The 9,044-nt window shown below is 43.6% G+C and overlaps 1 pseudogene; it reads right to left on the bottom strand.

Annotated features, from left to right (window-relative positions):
- Nucleotides 1-1,910: 1,910 nt before the first annotated feature.
- Nucleotides 1,911-6,510, bottom strand: LOC101776245 (annotated as a pseudogene).
- Nucleotides 6,511-9,044: the final 2,534 nt, after the last annotated feature.

Below are 9,044 nucleotides of genomic sequence, written 5' to 3' on the forward strand. Positions count from 1 at the left end.
AAACATCCGGCGCTCTTTCTCAAGTTGGACTCTTCCTCAAGTTGGACATTGCAAAGGCCTTCGACAATGTGAGGTGGGATTACCTACTGGAGGTGACACAAATGGGGTTTGGTGCATGGTGGAGATCATGGGTGTCAATTCTCCTTGGATCCTCCACATCTGCGGTTTTCCTTAATGGGTCGAGGGGGGATTGGTTCAAACACTGGCATGAACTTCGGCAGGGCAATCCTCTGTCGCCATTGCTCTTTATCTTGGCCATGGAACCATTGCAGAAAATGTTGGATGTAGCAACAACCAATGAACAGTTATCTCCTATCCAACATAGAACAACAAAAATAAGAGTTAGCATGTATGCGGATGATACAGCTATTTTTCTGAACCCAATCAAGGAAGAGGTGACAGAGGTAGCTGAGATACTATCTGTATTTGGCCATGCCTCGGGGCTCATAGCACTGCAAAGAGTGTTGTATTCCCAATTTGTTGTGATGGTCTGGTTGTTCATGACATCATGCAGTCCTTTGAATGCCTGGTTAAGAGCTTCCCATGTACTTACCTAGGACTGCCATTGCACACTAGGCAACTGAGGAGGGTTGATGTCCAACCTCTGATAGATAAAATGGTAGCAAGATTGCCAACCTAGAAGGGGCGGTTGCTTGACAAGGCGGGCAGATTGCGTCTAGTGAATTCAGTGCTCAAATCCGTCCCAATTCATTTCCTAATGGTGTTTGCTCTAAAGAAATGGGCCATCAAGAAGATTGACAGGATCAGAAGGAGTTTCCTGTGGAAGGGGGCCGCGGAGGCAAACAGTTAGCCGATCGAAGAAGTTTGGAGGCTTAGGAATCCTTGATCTTGATCTGTTTGGGAGAGCACTACGTCTGCGCTGGCTGTGGCTGGAGTGGACTGATCCAGATAGGCCTTGGGTTGGCTCGGAGTTACCCTGCAATGCGGTTGATCGTCAACTCTTTCAGGCAAGCACGGTGGTTACCATTTTGTGATGGGCGCAAGGCATCATTCTGGCAATCAAGTTGGTTGCAGGGGCGTGCGCCGATGGACATTGCGCCAGGCCTTTTCAAGCTGGCGTGGAGGAAGAACAAGAAGGCCAGAGTGGAATTGGATAATCACAATTGGACAAGGGGACTGTGGCGCATGAACTCGGTGGAGGAGATGGCCGAGTTTATCACGCTATGGGATTTAGTTTAGAACATTGAGTTCACTGATCAGATTGATGAGATTGCATGGCGTTGGACTGCTGATGGAGCCTACGCTTCAAGATCTGCATACATGGCGCAGTTTACAGGAACATATAGCAGTTTCACTGGTGCATATATATGGAAGGCGCATGCGGAAGACAAATTCTTTACTTGGCTACTAGTGCAGAGCAAAATCTTGACAGCGGACAAGTTAGCGGCTAGGAATTGGCCATGCAATTCGGTTTCCGTTCTTTGTGATCAGCAGCAGGAGAATGCGGCCCACTTGTGTTTGCAATGTGTTTATGCGAGAGAAGTTTGGGCACATTTGTGCTCATGGTCAGGAGGCCTCATCCAAATGCCGGCTGATGGATTTTCAATTGGGGATTGGTGGCAGCAGTCACTCCGTCATCTTCCGAATGCACAAAGAAGAAATGTTGCTGCGCTGCTTATGTACACGGCCTGGAACCTTTGGAAGGAGAGAAACATAAGAACGTTTGAGGGCAAAATGGCGAGTTCACTGCAGGTTTTCAGGTCATCAAGGAGGAGATCGCTGTTTGTCAGCAAGCGGTCGGAGGACCGTGTGTATCTTAGATTTCTATATTATTTAGCTTTAGTCTCGAGTTTGAGTTCCTAATCATTTATGGAATAGCAACCCTTGTAAGACTTGCAATGTTTCTCTTTATATGATTAGGCAGCGCTCCTGCCAAGTTTTTTTTTTTTTTAAAAAACACCTGGTATAGGAATGACATCATCCCCTTGATGCAGAACCCATGCCAAAGCTAGCTGAGCAGGGCTGCAGTGGTGCTTATTGGCCAGTTCTTCCACTTTCAGATAAATTTGCTTGTTCTTCTCCAAATTTTCTGCTGCAAACCTTGGAAGCCCATGCTGACAAAGCCAAAATAAACTGTGCATGTGAACTAAGAAAAAGATTGACTGATGCAGACCAAGAAATGAGATCTGAGGTAGACTGTATCAGTACAAGATTAGATTCAGCAGGCACTTGTTCTGTCACTCCTCTTCCGCCCAAAAATCCGCGACCAATATGGCTATCTTACTATTACTAATTGGAGGCTCCTTTTGATGCCTCCGGATGAAGCCACCTAGGATTCCTAGGTGGACACTTTAGAAAAAGAGAGAAATCCTAGAAATTCTCACAAAAAAGCAAAACATCCGACCATCAATCGACAGATTCAAATCATCATAGCCATTGGATCTATTATGTTTTCTAAAAAATTACCCACCTATGCCATTATGAAAATAGCCTAAAGTAATCCCCTAAATCTATATATAAATTACCCACCTCTGCCATTATATAAAATAAACTAAAGTGACCCCTAATCTTCATCAAAATTACCCACTTATGCCATTATAAATAACATTTAAAATAACTCCCTAATTTGCAACTGAATTGCCTACCACTATTACTTTAAAAAAATTTAAAGTAACTCCTTAAATTTACATCTATATTACCCACACATGCTATTATTAAAAATAACATGAGGTAACCCTATTTTTGAATCAAATAACCTTAATTAAAAATATACAACAATATATGATTCTAAATCGTTTATATCTTACACTATTGGTATACGATATAATAATTAAGGTCTATACGCATGATGTGTGATGTGTGTCACCATTTATAAGGATATAAAGTTATGGGAATATACATTTGTATGCTAAAATTATATTTAGCATTATGGATAGTTCTATTAAATTTATGAGCACTCAAACTTAGGGTTCATTAAACAAATTTAAGCCCATACATGCGGTCCAAAGTGGAAAGTTAAAGATTATAAATGTGGATGAAAATATTATAGAGTAATTACTAACTGAAATCTATCACAATTGGATGAAGATATTAAGTATAATATCTACATAAGTATTGTGTTCGAATATTTAACAAATGAGAGGTAGCTTATGGTAATAGTTTTGTAGCAATGTAATCTTATTTTTTTCCATTGGAGACTCCGCATTAGTTCCCATGAGACAAGCAAGAAAAAAGAGAGATTCTCACAAAAATTAAAAACATCAAACACCAATCCTGTAAACTCTAATAATCATAGCCATTGATTTATTATATTTTCTAAAAAGTTATCCACCACTGTCATTGTGGAAATATTCAAAAATGAGCTCTAAACCTATATCTAAATTACCGAGCTCAGCTATTATAAAACATAATCTAAAGTAACCCCGTAATCTTCATCCAATTTACTAATGCACATCATTATAAAGCATAACTTAAAATGTCATTCTAAAATTTTATCTATGTTACCCACGTATGTCGTTATTAAAAATAACCTAAAGTAAATACCTAAATCTTAATCTAATTATCTTCATGTGCATCATATAGAAATGTCAAAAAGTAAACTAATATATGATTCTAAATTACCTATTTATGTCATTGTTAATATAAAAATACTACATTAAAGTATATACACATGATGAGTGCCACCATTAGACCATGTATACATGTATGTGCGGAATCGATGAAAAATATTGATTTGTATGCTAAACATAATGTATAGAGGATTGGAGGTACGATACAAAATGGAAAAAGTATGAATATGAATGAAAAAGTGCATAGAATAATTATTAATTAAAAATCAATCACAATTGGATAAAGATATATACATATCTATATAAGTATTATGTTGAAGTATTGGAAAAATAAGAGAGTAGTAGGTAAACAATTTTGATTATTAGCTAAGAGTTTAATTTCTAAATAATTTTCAAATCTAATAGCTTATAAAAACATTAGCCCGTGCGGGAGCATGGGTTGATGGACTAGTAAGGAACAATTCCAATGCCCAATTCTCTATAGAGTCCACAGGGCACAGCAAATTTCCATACATGATATAACATTCAGTCAAGACTCAGGACTTCCGTGAGCTAGAACGAGAAGAATTTGTGATTCATAAATCACCTGCAGAGCGGCACAATCTCGGGCTCGATGTCGCGAGATCAGAGAGACCACTCCATCTGCACAGCTGTGACCGGATGCACAGCGTGTGCACGCCTGATCGTGTCCGGGCTTGCCTCTGACAACTCGATGTACTTGACGTTCCCCTCCTTCACCAGTTTCTTGAGCTCACCAATCTGCAGCAAATTCAGCAGCAGAATTCACATAAGCAACCACACCAACACCATCAATTTTTGTAGTAGAAGGCAGTGAAAGGCAAGCAGAATGTGCAGGCTGCAGAGACTGTTTCCTCGATGGGGATCGTGGTGTCGATGCGGTGCTGGTAGTAGAGGTCGATGCAGTCGATGCCGAGGCGGCCCAGGCTGGCCTCGCAGCAGGCGCGCACGTACTCGGGCTTTCCGCACACGGTGCTCGCACCGCTCTCGTGCCACTGTACCCCGAACTTGGTGGCCACCTGAACCTGCTCCCTCGGCAGCTGCTTCAGCGCCAAGAAATTTGTATTTTTGACACTCTATTCGTAGGGCTTCGCAAGTTTGACATTTTTAAGATTGACTTCGCAAAATTGACACTCTCATCGTGAACACCTTGATTTACTTGACATTTTCCTTATTTTTATGATTATTATTTTCATTTAGCATTTACAGGCTAGGGAAGTGACGAATTTGGTCCTTGCTTTTCCTATTTGGATCGATCGGTCTGCACCTGCGGATGCCGGACGGCGATGGCGGCCTAGCAAATGTGATCAGTGCGCCTGCCTGCACCTGCGCATGGCGATCGGCGGTGGGCGCAGACAACGGGCTGCCGAACGGGATCGATCACTGGAGGACGACTTGTCTCGCAACGGCAGCCTGGCAGTGGCAGCCTGATCGGCGGCACGCGGAACTGCCTGGCACGGTGGCACCCGCCTCGCCTCTGCTCTGCCGCTGCGCTAGCTGTTGCATTGCAGCCCGTGAGCCTTGAGCTGATAGCTAGGTAGGAGTACGCTCGTGTTCTTGGCCGCTGCAAATGTGGGTTGGTTCAGAGCTCTGATGAACTCTGTCCCGAGGATGGAAAATGGACGGAAGTTTTTAGAATTTCAGTAGATTGGAAATGATGATGATAATTTAGGGTTCTAGAGAGAGAAAATGATACAATTTTGAGGGGAGTAAATAATGGCATAATTGAACTGGAATTCGGAGCACGCTTGCTGAAATTCTTGGGAGAAGTAATCGATCGAACCACTGCTAATTCAATCTCTGATTCAATTGTCCATCAGAGCCAACCAAGTAAGGCAACAAATCCAAAGGGTAATTTGGTCAATGCAGCACCATGTAAAATGGAAAAGAAAAATAAAATGAATAAATGATGCAAAATGTCAAGGAAATCGAGGTGTTCACCGTAAGAGTGTTAATTTTGCGAAGTCAATCTCGAAAGTGTCAAACTTGTGAAGCCCAACAATAAGAGTGTCAAAAATAAAAATTTCTCTTCAACGCTTGCACACACGCAGACAGGCAACCATGGATGAGGCGCGTCAAGAACTCTCACCAATGCAATGCAAGGAATCTTGACTCTTGAGGATTCAGGAAATTGCGAACGGACCTTGCCAAGGAGGATTTCGTTGGTGAGAGGTCCGTACACATCGGATGTGTCGAAGGTTTTATAAAAAATAGTGGAGGTTAGTGTAAATGGGAATATCGGATATATCGGAGTTCGGTAGAGAAATTTTTAGGGACAAAATTTATTAAAATAAACTCTCAATTTATACAGAAATAAATATAGCTCTCCAAACTATATAATTTAAAAAGATACGTAATAATGTAGAAAAATAAGGGTCGGGATCCGCTAGTAGGCCAAAATTGTACGTGAGCGTTCATAAAACAGCAAATAACCACCGATATTTTTGGATGATAAACTAATTATATCGGACCCTACAGCAGATATATCGGAGTTATCGGAAATCTATCAGTGATAATGTGAACCCTGGTGACCCCGCGGCGGAAGGCGTGCGTGATGACGGCGATGCCGGCCGCGTCGTCCAGAGGGGCGTTGCAGGCGCCGGTGAGACCCATACACCCGAACCCCAGCTTGGAAACCTACATCGAATCCGATCAATCAAGCGTGTTGATTCAAACCAAGCGCCGCCGGGAACGGACAAGGATGGATCGGCGGCATCGGCGGAGATAGGCAGTTCAACTAGCTAATCGAGGGGAAGGAAAGAGGGAGAGAGAGGAGTCAATCTACCTCCAATCCCTGGGCGCCGAGCTTAACGCGGGGAACCGGAGGGGCTTCCATGGCCGCCGAACTTGAGGAGTCTGAGAGTCTGGAGTAGGGCGGCGGCACAGGGCCACAGGGGACGTGGTCGATACTCTCGGGTACTCGACAGGATCACAGGGACAGAGGAAGTGAGGAACCCGCCCGTATCCGACGTCACCGGCCACCGCGGCAGAGACTTCGGCCCAATAATATTGCTCAGTGCAGCACCATGGCCCACGATCCGCCTGCACGATGACGTGGGAAGGACGGAGCCGTGCGAACTGCGAGCATGCAGGCGTGGGGTCTTCCATGAGGCCACGAAAATGCATGAAGATACGTTTTTTTTCGTTATTTTATTTTCTTGTCCTGGCCAAGTGAGTTGGCCCTTTTTTTCCTTTGCGTTTATATCTCCTTTTCTATTTCTTTCCATTTTATTTTTATTTTCCTTCCATTTTATTTATATATAATTCTCTCCATATCCATAGGCTGCTGTGCTACCCACCCCACCCCAATCTAAGAGCAACCACAATGTTCGTACGTTATCGATGCTCAAAAATACTACATCAACAATGATGCTCGGTTTTGCTCTGCTGCCTCAATGTTCTAATGCCCCCATGAGGAAAGAGAAAAACGAAGCATCGGTGGGAGAGTGGGTGCTCTAACACCTCAAGCATGCCTCATTGGATTGGCCATCCTGGTTTAGTTCCACGTGGGCGTGGGCCGGCCCAGCATGCTAAGGAAAAAGCTCCAGCCATATGCATTCTAGTTCACCTTCTGTTTGTATCATTCAATTCCCAATTGATGTAAAATTTCCTAGTTATATTGCGATAACCTCCAAACTATTTGATTTTGTTGGAAGCAATGATCCCCTGGTAAAATTGCATAGAGTTACTCTTTTGTGGCACCTTTGAAACATTTCAAGACTTCATAAACATTTACAAACGTTTATACACGAGGCGGATATTTAGTTGGAATAAGTTTTTATCAGACAATATGCTTCTTTGGTGTAATGAAATTAAATCTTATGCTATATTGTCTTAAGTTTGAGCCAATTTTAAGTGCATTTCGTGATGTATTTGGACCCTATACGGTGTAAGGCATCCCTACTTTATAAATATGAATTATAAAGGGCCACAGTATAAATCTATCAAATTTTTATTTTTATCTTCTCCTTTGCCGTTATCTTTTCCAACCATATGTGTTCTTCTTTCTCTTCTTCACGGTGTGAGGGAGCGTCCTAGCTAGCCCGTCAAGCTTTTTTTTACGATCAAGAGCTTCTCCTCTGTTACTCAATCAAATGGGTTACAATCTTCTTGCAAAACATGCCACAAGAAGTCTGGATGATGCAATTCCCACAAGACGCTACACCTACCCGTCAAGGCCTCCTCGCCACAACAATGAGCTGCCAGGTTTGCCTTGCGATTAACATGCACAAGATCAAAAGAGGAAAAAGAGTTAATAAGCTCTTGAATATCAGTGATGATTGCCATGATCTCCGACCTCTGCAAAAGCATAGAGCGCCATAGGTCAACGAGTTGCTTGGAATCCGTTTCTGCAATCACCTACACCGAGGCCCATCGCTGCAACTTCTGAAGCCCAAATCTGCATGCCTGTGCTTCTGCTGATAGCACTGAACCCACGCTTGGTAGCCAAGTTCCAGCTAGCCCGCCAAGCCTAAGACACACCGGCGTGCACTTATCTCGACGGAATCCCTCCCTGGTGAGCATTTGACGGATCTACCAACATATCTAGCCTGTTAAACCTAGAAGGTCTGATTCCTAAAACTGAGTGATCCGGTTTTCTGTGGTGATGCAGCAATGAGCGTCTCTGCAAGCTTATGTCCATTGCTCATGTGACAACACATCTTTGGTCAACAATATGCTTTGCAAATCCCATCCCATTCTCTTGAGTACATATAGTTCTTTAAATTTTTATGTTGGTGTGTATGTGTGTGTGCTATTGTATGAGACTAGAGGACTCCCATGAATATGTGTTCATAGAAGAAATAGGGAAGTGTGTGATCAGGCAACACATCTCGCCCAATTCCCTATTCCAATTTGGTATTCAGAGCCGGTCCCAACCCTAACAGCCGCCGGCGCCGTCCATCACCAGCTCGTCGCCGCCCAGTCCGCCACTAAACCCCAGCTCGTCGTCGCCAACTACCACCAAGAAGCGAAGGGGAGCTCACTTGTGTGCGTGGGCTGTGCCCCCCCGCAAGCCGCCTTCTTCGGTGCCGTGGGAGGCGCCGCCCATCCACCCCACCTGCTCGATTGAGCTGGATTGAAACGCTAGAGCAGGTGAGGTGGGCTAGTAGGAATTATTTGCCTGTGCTACTACCTGTGGAGGAAGCTCTGCAGCAAGGGAGCTGAAGTTGGAGGGTAAGAAAGAAGGAAAAAAGGAAGTGAAAGGAAAGAGAAGCTCGTGGTTATTCTTCTACCAGTGTTGTGCTACTGCTGAACTGCCTATTGCAGTCTTGCCCTGTGTTGCTGCTATATTGCTGTACTGCTTCTAGCTGTGCTGTGTATTCTGTTTTTTTAGGGAAGGATGTCTGGTTTAGTTTGCCATTGCGATGGTGACCGTGAAGGTTGTGGTGGAGGCTTACTAGAGTTTTGATGTGCTAAAACTTGTCGTGATCGTGTTCATCACGCTCGACTAGATTGGTTGCTGGCATTGCTCCAGTTGATCTGATGAAGAAGCTG

Source organism: Setaria italica, chromosome V (assembly GCF_000263155.2).
Source record: "Setaria italica strain Yugu1 chromosome V, Setaria_italica_v2.0, whole genome shotgun sequence".
In the NCBI taxonomy this organism is placed as follows: Eukaryota; Viridiplantae; Streptophyta; class Magnoliopsida; order Poales; family Poaceae; genus Setaria; species Setaria italica.